This window comes from Perca fluviatilis, chromosome 14 (assembly GCF_010015445.1).
Source record: "Perca fluviatilis chromosome 14, GENO_Pfluv_1.0, whole genome shotgun sequence".
Lineage (NCBI taxonomy): Eukaryota > Metazoa > Chordata > Actinopteri > Perciformes > Percidae > Perca > Perca fluviatilis.
Window position 1 is genome coordinate 35,702,563 of NC_053125.1, and position 20,049 is coordinate 35,722,611.

At 41.4% G+C, this 20,049-nt stretch overlaps 1 long non-coding RNA gene and 1 pseudogene across 1 annotated transcript; one reads left to right on the top strand and one right to left on the bottom strand.

Moving 5' to 3' along the window:
• Positions 1-20,049, top strand: part of LOC120572754 — a 572,223-nt pseudogene that overhangs the window by 161,970 nt on the left and 390,204 nt on the right.
• LOC120572962 lies at positions 7,278-18,741 on the bottom strand. Its single transcript, XR_005641528.1, has 3 exons — positions 18,432-18,741; positions 16,885-16,972; positions 7,278-7,312 (listed from the first exon to the last, which is right to left on the bottom strand). It is a non-coding gene; the product is annotated as an uncharacterized LOC120572962 (long non-coding RNA).

Sequence of the window (20,049 nt, forward strand, 5' to 3'; positions counted from 1 at the left end):
ATGTTATTATTGAAGTGTACTATTCATAACTTTTATAGTTTCTGAAATATTCTACATTTTTCAGGCAAGTTGTAATAAAATAACTGTAGCGCTGTAATGAAACAGCGAGAAAGCTTGGACCACAGCAGATCTGAAACCATCATAATCATACCATTCAAGGAGTTAGGCTACTAATCACTTACACACATTAACAGTTGTAGCCTAATCTTGGTCTTAAAAGGGAGCAGAAGATAATGTTATTTAGGAAAATCTACCATGAAGATCAATTACAACTACTTATCTACAATGCTAAAATATGAAGCGTAGTCTACATACCTCTCTCCCTCTGTCTCTCCCTCTCTCTCTCGTATGGACTAAAATATACATTTCCTAAGTAACATTAACTGCCACTGCTAGCTTGTAAGGTAAAGTGTACAGCTGTTAGCTTGTGCAAATGACAATTGACTCCTTCAATGGTTTCAGTTAAGAGCAGTAGTTCATAAATTATATTTTTAGACTAGTTTTCAGTCGGTCTGCTATTATCTGCCACTTTAGTTTTGTTATTACAGAGGCTGAGGTTCCCTCTCTACATATTATATGCTTTGCTTCCTCGTATATATGGACATAGAAAAGAAAGACACTGAAGAAATTGGACTCTAAAATCTAGAAACTATAAAGATAATTAAGTGATAAACTCAATGCACACTAGAGTCCCAGTTTACTGGACAGAACACACACTGTGTGCTAAGAATACCAAATACAATGCACATGGAAAGGTAATATACTGTACATGATCCTTTATTGTCAAAGAATACAAAAATAAATAACTTCTGTAAAAAGATGTATTGGTCTCTGACCAGTCTGCCGTTGTTAGAACCATTATAGAAACACGTGTATAGGACTTTATATATTATCCTTCATCACTGACTTTATTTAAAACACATTTAAAACTATATCAGCCTTCTCTGTAGCTCGTCTGTTACGTGTCTGTTTTGTCCTTTCAACTTTTTTCTCTTATAAATCTTTTTTTAATCATTTACACGCCTTACGTATATATCTTCTATCCCATAGATATGACTACGATTAAACTGGACCACAGCAGTAAAAACCTTGTTTATTCAAGGGGACAACTGTTCAGACTAAGGACAATGGGACACGCCGGCATTTTGCACCCCATCCCAGAGGAATTGAGGCATAACTACCGCAGATGCAGAGCCAGAGCTAGCTTTAAGGCTAGGCTACTCAGGAAGTGGTGAAGGTTTAAGCTATCTATTCCGTTGTGTGTGATGGGGAAGGTAAACTCACTGGCCAACAAGACAGATGAGCTAGGTGCCCTAGTGAAGACCAGGACCCCAAGCTAAGTGGCAAGCGGAAAGGTGGGGGCCTCGCGCTGTTCATCGACAATAGATAGATAGATAGATAGATAGATTGATTTCTGGGACTCTTCAGTCTGGAGTAACCTCGTTCCTTCACTCACCTCCTCCTTCTTCTTCCTCTTGCTCCCTCGCTCCTCTGAGTCTCCCAAGGCCTCACTGACAACTTTCCTCTTGCCCTCCTTCTTCTTCTCCTCCTTCTCCTTGTGTTTCTGCATGTACTCGGTGATAAGGTCGGGGCAGTCCAGGTTGTCTTGCGGCTCCCATGTGTTATCCTCACTGGAAAGGTGAGTGCAGACAGAACAAAATCTCCTCAGACTTTGTTTTTAGGCAATACATTCTCACTCTGATCTCTAATTCATATTATTCCTTTTTTCTATTGCCATTTTGTAAGTTTATTTGCGGGTCTGCAACTTAATGTCAAAATACCAAACCTTCAACTTTGAGGGTGATACAATGTCGAAATTTATGCTGTAGATCATTTGTAATTGAACGAGATACTATATATATATATACACACACACACACATATATACACACACACATACATACAGTACAGGACAAAAGTTTGGACACACCTTCTCATTCAATGTATTTCTTTATTTTCATGACTATTTACATTGTAGATTCTCACTGAAGGCATCACAACTATGAATGAACACATATGGAATTATGTACTTAACGAAAAAGTGTGAAATAACTGAAAACATGTCTTATATTTTAGATTCTTCAAAGTAGCCACCCTTTGCTTTTTTTGATAACTCTGCAAACCCTTGGTGTTCTCTCAATGAGCTTCATGAGGTAGTCACCTGAAATGGTTTTACCTTCACAGGTGTGCTTTGTCAGGGTTAATTAGTGGAATTGTGTCCCTTATTAATAAAAAAGCAAAGGGTGGTTACTTTGAAGACTCTAAAATATAAGACATGTTTTCAGTTATTTCACACTTTTTGTTAAGTACATAATTCCAATGTGTTCATTCATAGGCTGCCTTCAGTGAGACTACAATGTAAATAGTCATGAAAATAAAAAGGAAACGCATTGAATGAGAAAGTGTGTCCAAACTTTTGGCCTGTACTGTGTGGTAGTGTATGTGTGTGTGTGTGTGTGTGTGTGTGTGTGTGTGTGTGTGTGTGGGGTTTTTTTTATATATATATATATATATATATATATATATATATATATATATATATATATATATATATATATATATATAAAAAAAAGAGAGAGATCAAGAACACCAAGTATTAATATTATAGACTCATACTTACTCTGAGAACCCCTTCCATTTCAGCAGAAACTCTACTCTTCCCTTCACCACTCTGCGGTCCAAAACCTTCTCCACCACATACTCCTCCTCTTCCTCCTCTGCTGCTGCAGCTGCAGGAGGTGCTGCAGGCTGCTCCTCCTCCTTCTTGCCCTTCTTTCCTGCTACGGTGGCCAGCTTGACGTCTGCTGAGGGCTCCTTTGGTAGACCTAAGGGGGAAACCTGCAGAGATAATGATACAAGGATTAGAAGAACTAATGGGAGGTGGGAGTGAATTATAGTTGACCATGTTTTACTATATTAAAATGTTCTGTTTCCTAGAGTAACTTCGCTCCGACAGCACGTGTGTGTGTCTCTGCTCTCTGTCAAGATGCAGATGGCGTTTCTTCTATCGGGGTGAAAATGTTCCACCTAAACCAGTTCCTTCCTGAGACTATTTAGCAGAGCCAAAGTTGTTGCATACAGAGCTTAGCGCCGCCCAAGACGATTGTGATTGGTTTAAAGAAATGCAAACAAATCAGAGAGTTTTTTCTCCTATCCCAGAAGGTCTGTGTGGAGGAGCCAGACCTTACTCCGCAGTGCTGTGGAGATAGGTCTGGCAATGCGAGACTACATGTACAGTAACATGCAGCTGTTTGCCTTTAACTATACCCATATGGCTGTATGCACAACGACAGACAAACAAAGGGACAAAACCTGTATCAAATCCCTGATAAAAATTCCCCCAAAAGCTGCAAAATAAGTAAGGTACAATATCTATGTGAGTTATTAATGGCCAAACACGAATAAACAAGCCTGCCTGCCTTTAACTTAAAACAAAGTCCACACCCAGACCAACAGTGGTTTTAATACCAAGTACTAGCTGAATGATAGTACCAACCCCCTGCAGGTCTAGAGAAGGGCCACAAGGCAGACATTAGACCTGATATGGACTGGGCTGCTGCTAACGTTACAACAGGGTCACATTTTTGGGGTGTTTTTTGCAGCTGAATCAACCCAGTTGTCCCTTTAAAATAAATGAGTAGCCTGCACTCTGACACATTACAATTGTTGGATCCTACCTGAGAGTAATATTTCTGAACAGTAATGGCACCCCCAAAGAACACAAAAACAGATGCCAGAAAAAATGAATATTTGGGTTCATTAAAAACATCCTCATTCTCTTGTATATTACTCATATTTGCTTTAGCTTTATAGGGTCTGCTCAGTTTTGGACAACATGATGACATGTAAGGTGCACCAACCAAACTCTTCTCTGGGATTCTAATACCTAAGCTCAGGAGATCTACACATACATAGTACCAACTGGACAGCTGGCATATATTGACACAAAAGCAATATTATACATCAGGGACAAACTGAGTCTCACACACACACACAAAAGTGCATGTTCTTTCCGTGCGTCAAAAGTTCTATCTGCAATAGCTTCGCAGCCCAGCGGTCTCAGCAGCTGAGCAGACAGAGAGCAGAGAGGAAGACTCAGCAGTCTGCTAACTTGTTGCTCTCTCTAATATAACCAATATAAGCTGCTCTGGTTAGGATACAGAACGTGCGTGCAGGGTGAAACTCAACCGTGGGGTTTTGTCAGGATTAAGCTATAAGCAGAAGGAAACCCTGCTAGCTGCTAGGCTAATGTGCAATGGTAAACAATGCAGCGTTAACGTTAATGTGTCCATGTCCACCTCAGCTCAACGGACCGTCCATCCTCATGTGCAAAGCTGAAGAGACGAGCAACGTAAAAAAAAAAAAACTTCATAAACTCCTGAATGTAGGGTAGAAGACAATCGATGATGAGAACTACACAATGATTATTGCTTTCATTATAATTCATATCACACCATATCTGTTCTCCTGGAACTAACGCGAGCAAAAAAATAAATAAAAAATATGCGGTGATGGCGGTGACCGTCCCAGTCCTAATGGTAACTTATCTGCCTCTGCTTTCATGAAACCAAGTCAAGGCTGAATACATCCAGGATACCTGGGAAATCCTGGTCTAATCCACTATCTAGGTTTGGTGAAATAGCCCTCTGTTACTTTAGAGTGGTTGTTGTGTCCTGAACACTGACCTGAACATGGCTGCTATCAGAGTCCCAGTCTGCTGCTGGTCTTCTGGGGACCTCGGTGCTCCGCTGCTCCTGGTTCTGGTTGTCCTCCTCCATTCCTCTCTGGTCCTGAGATCCAGCAGATCTCCACTGGGGCTGCTGGACTCACTCTGGATTCTGTTCAAGACAAATCAAAGCCCCCAGAGATATTCAGGAGCTGCTGTCTCCTCTCGTTTTCCTCCCATCCACACACAACTAAAACAACAGGCTGACAACTCAAAGCAGCGGCTGGAAAACTGGTCCATCTCCTTCCTAGCTACAACATGAACTCAGAGTAGTTTGGGGAAAACAGCATTATATTAAACTGGGAATAAATCTAAAGGTAAAAACAAACACTACCATAACGCTGGCTTTTCGTGTCTACCCTTCACAATAAAAGCCCAGCTTAAATTCACTCACAGCATTTCACTAACAGGAAACTCAATTTACTAGCCTGCACTCTCAACCTTCCACACAGTTTACAGACTTAAATATCTGGATTAAGGGATGAGAACTTTCAGATCCATATGTAATGCGTGTGCAGGTTAGTTCCCCCAACAAATGTCAATGCCTGAAACTCATTTCTCAGCAGGCAAATTATTCAATTCATAACTTTAAAATGCATTTGTCTATTCTAGAGAGTCAGTTTACAATACAATTACCTCTCATTGGCTAACAGCTAGCCAATGAGAGCCTGGCTATCAGTATCAGCTGACAGAGGAGGTTGCAGTTCACTTACACATTCACGACATAACACAAACACATATGGACCTAACATATTTCGTTATTTAGTTTTGTGTGGCACTGCTGGAACCTCTTTGGTTTAACACACACTCAGCTTCAAATCTGAAATCTATCCATATCGGCGGTGCAGTTTTAGTTTTCTTTGAGACTAACTGCCATATATCATCTTGTCACTGCAAAAACACATGATACTACTTTGTAGTTAACAAACAGAACTTGAGCTGTTTCCCCTCACACTGCTACGGTGGCCGAGATGGTTCAACACAAAATCAAAAAAAGCTACAACACAAATGATTCTTGTATGTTTGAGAAGTAGGCTAAGTGAAACATGGTTCCTGGCTAATTATTACTGTTGCTATGTGATTGTCACAAATAAGCAACGTTGTTAAATATCTTTGTATTTTCATATGTATGTATACTCTGCCATTTGTCGAACCTCAGGTTGAGGAGGAACAATGCGGATTCCGTCCTGGTCGTGGAACAACGGACCAGCTCTTCACTCTCGCAAGGATCCTGGAGGGGGCCTGGGAGTATGCCCAACCGGTCTACATGTGTTTTGTGGATTTGGAGAAGGCATATGACCGGGTCCCCCGGGAGATACTGTGGGAGGTGCTGCGGGAGTATGGGGTGAGGGGTCTCTACTCAGGGCCATCCAATCTCTGTACGACCAAAGTGAGAGCTGTGTCCGGGTTCTCGGCGTAAGTCGGACTCGTTTCAGGTGAGGGTTGGCCCCCCGCCAGGGCGCGCTCTTTGTCACCAATCCTGTTTGTGATATTTATGGACAGGATATCGAGGCGTAGTCGGGGTGGGGAGGTGTTGCAGTTCGGTGGGCTGGGGATCTCATCGCTGCTTTTTGCAGATGATGTGGTCCTGATGGCATCATCGGCCTGCGACCTTCAGCACTCACTGGATCGGTTCGCAGCTGAGTGTGAAGCGGTTGGGATGAGGATCAGCACCTCTAAATCGGAGGCCATGGTTCTCAGCAGGAAACCGATGGAATGCCTTCTCCAGGTAGGGAATGAGTCCTTACCCCAAGTGAAGGAGTTCAAGTACCTTGGGGTTTTGTTCGCGAGTGAGGGGACAATGGGCGCGGGAGTTTGGTCGGAGAAGTCGCCCGGGTGCGGTATTACATTCCATCTATCGCACCGTTGTAACGAAAGAGAGCTGAGCCAGAAGGCAAAGCTCTCGATCTACCGGTCAGTTTTCGTTCCTACCCTCACCTATGGTCATGAAGGCTGGGTCGCGACGACGAGAGCGAGATCCAGGGTGCAAGCGGCCGAAATGGGTTTCCTCAGGAGGGTGGCTGGCGTCTCCCCTTAGAGATAGGGTGAGAAGCTCAGTCATCCGTGAGGAGCCTGAGTAGAGCCGCTGCTCCTGCGTCGAAAGGAGCCAGTTGAGGTGGTTCGGGCATCTGGTGAGGATGCCCCCTGGGCGCCTCCCTAGGGAGGTGTTCCAGGCACGTCCAGCTGGGAGGAGGCCTCGGGGAAGACCCAGGACTAGGTGGAGGGATTATATCTCCAACCTGGCCTGGGAACGCCTCGGGATCCCCCAGTCGGAGCTGGTTAATGTTGCTCGGGAAAGGGAAGTTTGGGGTCCCCTGCTGGAGCTGCTCCCCCCGCGACCCGACACCGGATAAGCGGACGAAGATGGATGGATGGATGGACTCTGCCATTTAGGCTGCAAAGGAAAGTGTGTGTGTGTGTCTATTTGTAGGATAAGACTGAGGACATAGACTTTACAAATGCTAACATACAGTCTATGAACAAACCCTTTTACATGGCTTTAAATCCAGTGTAAATATTCAGTCCACAGTCTGAATTCTATTTATTGACTTGGTGACGTTTGGGTACCTCTCCTCCTCTCTGTTTCTATAGCAACAGACAAACAGATGAGTTAGTGAACAATCTTCTTTAAACCCTAGACTTGCTCTCACTCACAATTTTAACTCTTCATACAACAATTTTATGACAAAATTAACGAAAATATGTGCCGGTTGCAGACATGTTATTACGAAAGCAAATGTCCTCTTCATAACCTTTATAAGTTCCGAAATATTCTAAATTTTTCAGATGTGAAAAAAAATCTTTTGACTTTACTTTTTTTGTCATATGGATGATAGCATGAAACAAAGAAAGAACCTGTGTATTATGGAGGTGTCTCAATTAGTTCCACCATGGCTAGATAATACATAATTAAAAATAATAAATTTTTTTTTTTCCCCCCTTTTTTTTTTCCCCCAATAATTGTGGCAGCGGGAATAAAGAGTTGGTTTTTTTTCTCACCCCAGTGATCGGCACATCTGGGTTATACCGTCAAATGTGCGTTAGCACGTTGGCTGTGTTTCAAAAATACCCTTCTAAAAAGGTGGAGCACCACCGATACCATCTTCATCTTATTCACAACCCTCTCTCTGTTGCTAGCTGATCAGGAACCGGCAGGCGGGTCTTCCAGCTCTCCCGTTTCATTAGCTCTAGGCTGATCCGCTTGTTGTGCTAACCTCAGCCACATTGCTCTCAGCCTCGTCCGCCAGCTGGTACGCAGATCTGGCCAGACCTTCAGACACTTGCCCATTCTAACCGACGAGCTAACGTTAGTTTGTTAGTAGGACAGCGCGAGACGTTTTGTTTTCTTTCCTGACAACTGATTGATCTGCGCCCGAGCTTGGCTGTTTAGGGCCAGAGCTTTCTCACCATGTCCACAAATTTAAGATAAAACACCATGTTGCGCCGTTATTATTGCCATGGCGCATACGTCATGTGTTTTTTAATCAAACGGGCTAAGGAGACAAGCGTGTAGCTAGGCTACAGCATTGCGAAACTCATGGCTGATGCATCTTCTTGAGTGGTCACTGACTGAGGCACAGAAGTTCTCAAAAATAAGCAAAAATACAGTTAAAAAGGCAAATATAATTAAGTTAAAACAAACATTTAAAAGATTGAGATAGAAAATTAAAATAAAGCAATCTATCCATTATTTTGATGGAGCGTAAAGTCATGTGGGGTAGGCCTTTTGGAAAAGGTGGGTTTTGAGGGAGGTTTTAAAGGTGGGTAGAGACTCTATGGTACGGATGGATATGGGAAGGAGTTCCAAAGGTGAGGAGCAGAATGGCTGACAGTCGGGCAAAAGGAGTGGAAAGCAGTGAGGAAGAGGAGGATCGGAGAGTTTGATATGGAGCATAGGGCTGAAGGAGTTCAGAGAGGTATGGAGGAGCGAGATTATGGAGGGCTTTGACGGTGAGAAGAAGAATCTTAAAAAGTCAATACGGTATTTGGACAGGGAGCCAGTTACAATAGGAGGGAGTTATACTGTACTGACAATAATCAATACAGGAAGTGACAAAAGCGTGGATGAGAGTAGGAGTATTATTGGGTGTAAGTGAAGGACAAAGGTGGTGTAAATGAAAGTAAGCAGACCGGGTGAGATTATTGATCTGTTATGTGATGTGTATTAAAAAAATATGTTATCGAGGATGACACAAAGGAAGTTAGGATGGAAGTGGGTTTGGTGGACAAGTAGAGCTGGGCATCATCCACGTAGCAATGAAATTGAATATTATATGTTATCGAGGATGACACAAAGGAAGTTAGGATGGAAGTGGGTTTGGTGGACAAGTAGAGCTGGGCATCATCCACGTAGCAGTGAAATTGAATATTATATTTCCTGAAAATAAAACCTAGAGGAAGTAAGTAAATTATAAAAAGGAGGGGACCCAGGACTGAGCCCTGGGGAACACCACTGGTAACTGGAGAGGGTTGTGATTGAACATTTTGAAGATGTACGAACTGAGTGCAGCCAGAGAGGTAAGATGTGAACCATTTGAGTGATGTATTGATGACATCAATGGAGGCTAGACGGTCCAAGAGGATATTGTGAGAGATGGTATCAAAGGCAGCAGTCAAATCAAGGAGGATGAGTATAGTGAGAAAACCTGAGTCAGAAGCCATCAGTAGGTCATTGGTGACCTTGACTACCTGTTTCTGTGCTATGGAGAGGGTGAAAACCAGATTGAAACTGTTCATAGAGGTTATTGTTGAGGAGATGATTATGAAACTGTGCAGCAACAGTTTGTTCTAGGATTTTCGAGATAAATGGCAGGTTGGAGATTGGTCTATAATCATTTGGGTCATTGGGATTTGCACCAAGTTTCTTAAGTACAGGGGTGATGGCAGCCGTTTCGATAGAGGAGGGAACATGAGCAGAAATAAGAGAGGAGTGGATGATGTTAGTTGGAGGAGAGGGAGAGTAGAGAGGTTTTGACTAGGGGGTGGGCAGGGGGTCAATCTGGCAGGTGGATGATTGATTTTCAGGTCAAGATCAGGTATTTTATTGGCAGATGGGAGTTGAAAACTAGATAATAAAGAAGACGGGGGGCAGAGGTAGGCAAATGAAGTGCACTGGCATCCGTATTATGTGAAGAGGGCAGCTGTTGGTGAATGTTTTAAATTTTAGTTTTGAAAAATGACAAATCTATTACATTGAGAAATTGAATGCAGGTGGGGTGGGAGAGTATTCGGAAGTTGTGAGATTGTATTAATTGTGGAAAACAGGGCCAGAGTTTTCCCTTCGTCAGATGATATTAGAGGAGTGTAGTATTTAGATTTTACTATAGAGAGGGAATCCTTATAGTGCAGCATATGGTTGTCATACATTTCCTTATGTACAACTAGTCTGCTTTTTTTGTAGAGACGTTCCAGGTTGCTATTACTTTTAACTGACGTTAGGGATGCACCGATCCGACTTTTTCAGTCCCGATATCGATACCGATGCCAGAGCTTTGTGTATCTGTCGATACCCGATACCGATCCCATTGCTGAATTAATAATAAACTGTATACCTTCCACCTTATACCTTCCTAACTAAACATTACTTTCCTAACTAAAGACAAAATAACAGATGTAATGTATTGATTTCTTATTTATTTGTTATTTAAAAAACAATTGTGCATTCAAATAGAAAATAAAATGTAATCAAACTTCTTAAAATAAATTTAAATAAATAGTAATGGGCCACCTTTATATAGGTTTATAATGGCTTATTCTACTGTCAGAAGTACATAGAATATCACAAAAACATGTTAATGTCATCATGTTTACTAAAAGCTTTCATTAAGGGTTTGCTTGGCTCCACGACATTATACAATAACTTTGTATGAAGGGGAATCCATGAAACAGTTACAGAAGCTAAAACTATTTGTATTGTGCAAACTGCAAAGTAGTAAAATAAACTCAAATCAAATGAATAGCCTACACATACAAACAACTTAACACTGTTTCCCTTTCAAAACTAAATAGTTGTAAGCTAGTACTGTATAACCACTACCTTGGCCACAGGTAAGTTAGGTTGTTGTAGTGTGGTTGTAGTGGGCGACTGAACGGAGCTCCGCTGTCAGCCTCCTTCGCGTTTGAATAATGTCAGTAGGTTGGCGGACGTATTTCAGCGAGGCAAGATATCTTAAATCCAGAGTTTTAATCATTGCTCTGAACCCGTCTTTCTCAACGGTCTGTAGCGGGATCGGAGGTGGATTGCGTTCATAATGTTGCTCCGCTGCATGCTTTAAGTGACAGGTCTTTAACGTTAGCACAGTAACGTTAGCATGACCGAGTAACGTTAGAGCGACGGGCAACAACAGTGGCTAAATTATGTCCAATTTGTTAGAAAGAAAAAACTTGGGAACAACAGACGGCTCCTCTCTTGAGCACACGTTGTTCTGGTGTATCTCCGGTCTTTCTTCATCCTCTAGCTAACTTTCTTCTCGGTTCTTGTGCAGTAGCGACCCTAGCCTCTCCCAGCTGTTATGCTACCTGGCTAGCTAGGCTTGTTGTAATGTTACCCAGCATGTCATTCGGCGGTGTAGCTACATTTGTAAATGTAAAATTATTAGTGTTAGAAACTGTTTAAGTCTCAAATTGTTATATGCTTTTGTGTTTTATCCTTTTAAGAGTTAGTTGTGGGTTATTAATTGTTGTGTTATAAAGCTACTACCATGAGTGAGAAGGGTACGCAGTTAACAGGGGTCCCGGTGCTGCGGCGGACTGTAAAAAAACCAAAACTGCTATTTTTGCAATATTGGGGCCGATATCCGATCCTAATATCAGATTGGTGCACCCCTAACTGACGTAGAGCCGGTGTGTACCATGGGGCAGAATATGTAAAAGAAAACGGTCCGGGTTTTCAGAGGAGCAAGAGTGACCAAGAGGTTGTGAAGTCCATCATTGTACTGTGCAACCAGGTCGTCAGCGTTTTTTTCTATGAGGAGATTGTTAATTCCAACAGAGAGAGCAGGTAGATCAATATTCTTGATGTTTCGAAATGAAATGGAGCGAGGTGGATTTGTTTTAGATGGTAATAAATTGAAATTAAAAGAAAGTAACTTATAGTCAGAGATGGGCAAACCAGATGCAGTACAATTGAAAGGGGTTAAACCAGAGCAACAGATGAGGTCCAGGATGTGCCCTTTATTGTGTGTGGGAAAGTCAATGTGCTGTTGTAATCCAAAACTGTTGAGTACTGAGGAAAGGTCCCTTGTGAGTGTTGCTAGTATTGCCAAAATAAATATTAAAATCACCCAAAATGATGACATTAAGGGACATGGAGCAGACGGACGTAGGGCTGAAACGATTCCTCGAATAACTCGAATAATTTCATTACAAAAAATCCTCGATGCAAAATGATTTGCCTCGAAGCTTCGTTAAATCAATGTTACTAACGTATCGCTGACGGACGGTGTTTCCACACGGAGCATTATTACTGTCGCACAGACGTGGCTCAGTCTGCTGCTGCCGACACATGCTGGAGAATAGCGAGGGGCTAATGAGAGACAGGCTGGAGAAAACGACAGAAAGTGTCCAAAGTTTGGAATCAGTTCAAACATAATTAAAACTAAAACTCTGTACAGTATGTCTACTGCAAAACCGAACTAGCTTACCACGATAATAGCACAACTTCAATGCTTCAGCATCTCAAGAGAAAACATGGAGTCTAACTTAATCCTCCATTCCACGAAGCGGATCTGACAAAAGTTAATCACAGAGTCGTATGGACGATGGAACTACACCAAACACAACAACTACCAAAATCAAAGACAAGAAAATACGTAGTAGTGACCACGATTTGATCTAAAGAGCTGACTTGTTGACTATCCCTTCGGAAAAACAGCTGATTGTTGTGCACCACTCTCTCTCACTCTCTCTCTTCACGGAGAAACAGCTGATGTTGATCAGCTGTTTCACGATCTACATGCATAAGTGTAACAGAGCTGTGTGACAATGTAATGAAATATATAAATTAAAATAGGTTGAGTATAAGTAATACTTACATATAGGCCTATATACAGATCAGTGTCAGGTTGAAACTTATAGTTCTGAAAGTTAAGTTGCACAACTTAATGTAATGTTTATGTATGTTTAATGTATGCCTTAGTCTGAGGTTGATGTAATTTCAGAAAATGGTTTCTTTAACATTTTTACAATGTAATATGGCACTTAAATGCACTTAATGTTTAGTTTTTTTGAGAGGTGATTGTAAGCAATGTAGGCAATAAAAATGTAGCCTTTTCTGAAAATTTAACCAAACTATTACTGCTTTTCCATAAAACAAAAGTATTTCTTATCTGATTACTTGAGTAATCGATGGAATAATTGGTAGAATACTCGATTACTAAAACAATCGATAGCTGCAGCCCTAAACGGATGTTTAAAAAAATCAGTTAAAAAAGTATTATTGTTGGACTTGGGTGGGCGACAGATGATGGCTAATACAGTAGGGACTGGCCCACTAATCTGTAGGACTATGGATTCAAATGAGTTGGACGGAGGGACGGTAACAGCTGACACTCACCACATCTCTGTAACAAACATCTAGTGTACTCATCCATTCCACGGAGCGAACCAGACACAAGGTAGCTAACGTCTGCTGCTCTCATCCACCGCGCTGTTTACACAACTAGCCAACAGCATGCTACTCTGCTAATAGCGATGTTTTACCAACAAGCTAAAACGAAAGCTGTCGGTTTGTAGTCTAACTAATTATTAGTTTGCTTCTAATCTTTGGAGATGTAGGTGCTGCCGGAGACAAACCGGCTCCTCCCCCCAGCATGGCTACTTAATATGCACGTGAATGACGTCATCATGCATTCTTTATTCTTTCTCCTCACCATAGATATATCTATAATGCTCTTCACTGTGTATTAGGCTTCTGAAAATGTGTCCCCCAGAACAGTGTAGTTGAGTAGCCCTGCTGTAAACCCTCTGGTCAGTGAACAGCTCTTTTGCGTATCCAGTGCAAAGAGCCAGAGGCAAGAAGGGGAATGGGGTGAAAAATATTAACATTTGGGCCACCAAAAATTTACTATTGTATTGGGTCTTGGAATTTGGCAATAAAAAAATGTTGCTTTTTCTAAAAAAGGAAACCAGTCTTTTGTATATATACAAGCGACAGGTTTCCTTTTTTTTAGTAAACAGCAATAATAAATACTTACTATTGCTGTTTACTAAAGTATTTCTTACTAAGTATTTCTTATCCGATTAATCGATGGAATAATCGGCAGAATATTCGATTACTAAAATAATCGATAGCTGCAGCCCTATTGGACTTTAACTTATCATTGCACTTACAATAACAAGTGTAGCTGTCCTCAATTTAGGTCATCGTGATTTGGCCATCACTGCAGCAGCGTTAGCAGGTAGGCTACTTCCACAATGCGTATTCATGACTCAACCAGCTCCTTCTTGTCTGTTATTGGCTGGAACACTGTTTGTTGTGGTTCGTGGGGCAGGTTGGCGCAGTTTGTTTTTGTTGCCTGGGCTGTCTACAGAGACTGTTTTTTTTTTACAGTGTGTTCAGGGGACTTTTCTTTCCCCTGAACACACTTTTCATTGTTTGTTCTGCTCTCTCTAAAAAGGTATGGTAACGTTATTAATACCCAAAGGTAGATTTGGCTTACAGTAAACATAACATAATATAAATGAATTAAATTTATAAACGATAGCAAAAGAAAAAATATATATCAAAGGCTGTCTAAATATAGATTCATTTTCAGCATTTTACTTTATTTTTTCACCAGACTCCATTTAAATAAAACAGAAATGTTATGATTATTAAACACACTTATTTCAAAGTGGACAGAAACTAAATAAAACTACCAAAAGCCATCTTGATTCATCTTTCCACTGTTCCAACAATCACCACTCTGGTTTGGTTGAAATAAACCCTTAATTCACCCATTTACATGTGGAGATATGCTGGCTCTATACACGCTAAAAGTCCTGATTATTTACATGGAGTCTGGTGGAGATATGCTGGCTCTATACACGCTAAAAGTCCTGATTATTTACATGGAGTCTGGTGGAGATATGCTGCTCTATACACGCTAAAAGTCCTGATTATTTACATGGAGTCTGGTGGAGATATGCTGGCTCTATACACACTAAAAGTCCTGATTATTTACATGGAGTCTGGTGGAGTTTGGTGATGGTGATTTCGGGGCTGTTTCATGTTAAACTAAAAGGATCTTACTCTTTAACTAAAAGCTCTATCTCTGGAGGTAATGTTGTCAGACACTTAGAATAATAATCTGAGTCTGTCAGTGGCAACAACAGAACTTTTTAGTGGACGGAAACTTTACCTTTTAATTAGGAGTTTAAACAGAGACACAACAGGAAGAATTAATCCATCAAATCAAGTCACTAATAATCAGCATTTCCTGCTGCTCCACCATTCTTTAGTGGCCACTGGAAACAGTTTGCTTTCTATTTTCTGACTTTGTATGACATCATCAGAGTCTTAAATTTCAGTCTGAACAGACCTCAACAGATTTAAAACCACATTCAGTCACAGAAAATACAAACAGGGAATATGAAATGTCAGACAAAGATTATTAAATGAAAAGTACACACTTCTCTCTCTCTGGGCCCGTTCACACTCTGGGCCCTGATTTACTAACACTAGCGCAGTTTGCGCTGTGTATGTTTATGCGAGTTCGGTAATAGCGTACGCTATGCTGCCACATTTTGCGTAGTATTTATCAACCCTGACACCCATCAGCCAATCAGCGTCTTTCTCCGCCCACTAGACCGTAGATTGCGCTGTAGCAAAGCGGTACTGTTGCTATGATATGGCTGAGTGTAGACTGCCATATTCCCACAGCTGATGCTATGACTGTTTGAAATGATCCTGATGCCAATATTTGTAATGTAGCGAGGAGTTTAACAACTGCTGGAATGGGATGTGAACGCTGAGTGGGAGATTCAATTTCATCTTTGATTTCTTCCAGTAACTCTAATATTGCATGGCTGCTTGATCTGTAACGCTAAATGATGTTGTGTTCACTGACAAAGTGTGATTCTTGTGTTAAAAATATTTTCAGCCTCGCCTATGTCTTCGTCTTGCTCAAATGACTGTTGCCATTTCACCAGCGGCATAAAGGTCTACGAGGAAACTCGACTGCGGCTGGTTTAGACCTGCTTTTAAGAGGCGGAGAATTTCCCCCGCAGAATAGAGGCGCGCTCTTACTGACAGTCTTTGTAAATACCACAGAATATATAATTAGGGGCACTTTGCGCTTATCCTCCCACCTTTTTGGGTGGAACTCCCACTTTCCCCACGACCCTCCCACGAACGCATATTGAAAGCGCAACTTGTCTCTTCTCGCTCATGTGGCAGACAATCGTTTTTTTCATTCAGAACTGTGCTGCCCGAACTCTGATGAAAACTCGCAATTACGACCACATCACTCCCATTCTTCAGAACCTTCATTGGCTCCCCATAACCTCAAGAATTCAACACAATATTGCCCTCATCACCCACCATTGCATCTACAACAACGCCCCGCAATACCTCAAAGACCTCATTATCCCTCACTCATCTCCCCGTAACCTCCGGTCCCAAAGCACAAACCTCCTCCATCAGCCCCGCTCAAGACTCGGCACCATGGGAGATCGAGTCTTCTCCATCGCTGCCCCTCGCATCTGGACTTCCCTCCCTGAACATCTGAGAAAACCCCAGTCTGTGGACACTTTTAAAAAAGAGCTTAAAACTGGTTTGTTCAGGCAGGCGTTCTTAAGTTGTTCTTAGGCTTTGCAGATTTTATTTTGCACCAAACTGCTCTTTTAGCTGTTTTTTATGCGTATTTTACGTATGTATTTTATCGCTTGTATTTTTTGTTGTTTTGTTTTCTGTTTTTAATGCGTTTTAATGTGGTTTCTGTAGCACTTTGAGATTCTTTTATGAAGAGTGCTTTACAAATAAAATGCATTACAATTTTACCCAAGTGCGCCCTGTTTGTAAATAGCCCGCATCGGTTACATCCGTCTTTGCGACCAATTAGCGCCTGGAAACAGACGCAAGCGGCTTGATAAATCTAGCCCTAAGGTTGATATCTAAAGTAAAGAGGAGATCCATGGAGCATCCAATGACTAAACTAATACAAACAAAGTGATCTCACCTTTTGTGGAGAACTCATTCTTGTTCTTCAGGGGGAACTAATTCAGACGGACGTCCTGAAGTCAGAAGGGTCTCGTCCCACAGAGGAGCTGTGAAGACAACAACCAGAGACACACCATGAGACAGGAGACACTCTACACTAGAACATCACTATACTCATATACTATCTGCTGATCAACACACAGAGACACACCATGAGACAGGAGACACTCCACACTAGAACATCACTATACTCATATACTATCAGCTGATCAACACACAGAGACACACCATGAGACAGGAGACACTCCACACTAGAACATCACTATACTCATATACTATCTGCTGATCAACACACAGAGACAGGAGGATTTTTAAAGCAGATTTAAATTACATTGTAACAATTTAACAATTCACCCTTATGAAATCCAATCGCCGTAATCCAATTAATGACACACCAAAAAAAAAAATACTAATCCACAGCGATCAGTAGATCATGGTGCATCCATTAAGGCCGATACAGACGCCACCTTCACCAGCCAGCTCCGAACAGGTGAACAAAGTGGAATAAAACGTATAAAAGTCAAAATCTACACAAAACATGCAATCAATTAGTAAGCTGACATCACATGTATATACATGGCATTTAGGAAACCTTTATTTTAAGGTTGGCACGGCAACATGTCCAGACTAGTGCAAGTCATTTTTCGTTTTTTTGTGTCCTGCATATGCGTCGACAATAGTCTCAGGTGAGAGCCAGAGCCCTGAAAAATATTAGTTTTACTAAAGCAGTATATGAAATCAGATGTATTACCTATCACCATTTAGTTAGTTTGTGTTATTTAATTACGTCTGGTCATGCCAGACTTATTCCACTATTTTTTAATGAGTATGAATACACAGCCAGAAACAGCTCTACATATACACACACACACACACACACACACACACACACACACACACACACACACACACACACACACACACACACACACACACGTCAAAAGTTTGGGGTCACATAGGAATGTCCATTCCAGACAGATTACCAGCTGAGATCAGTTACATTGTTACTTTAACCAGGGCAGCAGTTTTCAGATGACATTATGAATTTACATAATTGTAAAAGAGTTCTCCAATGTTTTCTCAGTTAGCCTTTTAAAATGATATCAGATTAGTAAACAGAATGGGCCTTTGGGACATTGGATGAATGGTTGCTGATGATGGACAATGTAGATATTACATTAAAGATCAGCCACGACTGTTTTTACAATTATGTAAATTCATAATGTAATCTGAAAACTGCTGCCCTGGTTAAAGAAACAATGTAACTGATCTCAGCTGGGATCCTGTCTATAATGGACATTTACACAATACAACCTGTTATATAAATGTTCTAAACTTTGGTCAATATGGACATGCTGTACATGTTTATGTAGGAGCAAAAAAAAAAAGCAGTGTTGGTAGGATGATGAAGATGTATTTCTAGATATTAGAGATGACTAGTTGTTGTAAAGAGCGACCGCATGGCGCCTGGAAGAACAAAAGGAGAAGATGATGGCGCTTCCCTACCTGGAGTCTGTCCTAAACCTCCAGTCCCCGTCCTTTCCTGTCTTATTAATATTCCTGTAGTCCGGAAGTGTCCACAGATGGAAAGAATTCCTCCAGGTTAGGAATATTGTCCTGTAGAGTCCATGCTAACTGTCTGCTAACTTCATGTGCCGACCTCGTTCCGTCTCCTCGCCCTGCACCGTGTTCCCGGGTACGTTTGTTTTCTTCACGTTGCTGCCTACACAAAGAAACTATCCCCGCCTTTTTCTGTTTAGTTTTCACCCCGGGACAGCCCCCGACGTCCAGCTAGGAATGGCTGAAGTGAAACTGACGTTCCGAAGCTTTGTCGAGATCCCGAAGCGCAGATGTTTCGAAAGACTGATCCGAAGCGCGATTCAAAACACCCATGTCACGTGACTACGGCTACATGAAGCATCGGAGTGTTTCACAAGTGTTTCAACAGGTGGCATGAATCAGCGTTTGATCGACAGGGTCGGGAACACACAATCGCACATCAGTATTAAAGTGAAGTCAACGCATTTTGACCTCGTGGGTTTTTGTGAGAGGAGTTTGATTTTGAGATAGCGGATTTTTGGTGATATAGTGACATTTATAGTGCGAGTTGTTTAGTTATATTTAGGCTTACATTTAAATTTACACATTGACTGATAGGCTAGAGACAGAGTATACATAGTGACACATTAACATATAGATAGATAGATAGATAGATAGATAGATAGATAGATAGATAGATAGATAGATAAATAAAAATGGAGGCTCCACAGAAGAGATGCCGTACATCTGTGGTGTGGGAGCATTTCCATTTGGAAACCCCAAATAAAGTGAGATGTATGTATTGTGATCGGCAGCTAGCCTTTTGCAACAATACATCATCCATGATGCGCCATTTGAGGAGCACTCATCCTGCCATTTTGCAGGGTGCAGAGGATGGTAGCATTCCCCCTGAATATAATATAATGTTGTCAATATAATATATTTTGTGAACATATACATTTTATAGGTCTACATATGAGTACCCAATCTACAGCCAGTGAAGGCATCATTTTGGTTTTCCTAATTGTTGTAGTTCTACATTCCGTTTTATCTTTCTCTGCACACTGAGCATAACGTTCATAACATGTTGTTTAGGAAGGTTTCCAAATAATAAACCAGTATACTTTTAATAGCTGTGCACTATTTGAAGCTGTATTTTTTCAATGTATTTGTCTGAAAGTATGTTTTATCTTCTCTTTTAAAAGGCAGACAGAGGGAATTGGATGAGGCTCTTCTAAACATGGTGGTGAAGGATCTGCAGCCCTTCACCATCGTGGAGGATGAGGGTTTCAGGGCCTTTGTGAACAAGCTTGATCCAAGCTATGTCCTCCCATCCCGGAAGGTGCTTAAAACAATGGTCAGCGAAAGGTACAACAAAACCAAGGAGAAGACAATGGAGGAATTTGTTAGCCTTACGGCTGACACGTGGTCCTCCATTAATATGGACAGATATCTTGGTGTAACTTGCCATTACATAACACCAGAGGCAAAAATGGCAACTGTTGTACTGGGTGTAAGGAGGTTTTACCAAAGCCACACAGCCCAGCATCTCATGGAGGCTAAAGCCTTGCTAATGGCTGAGTGG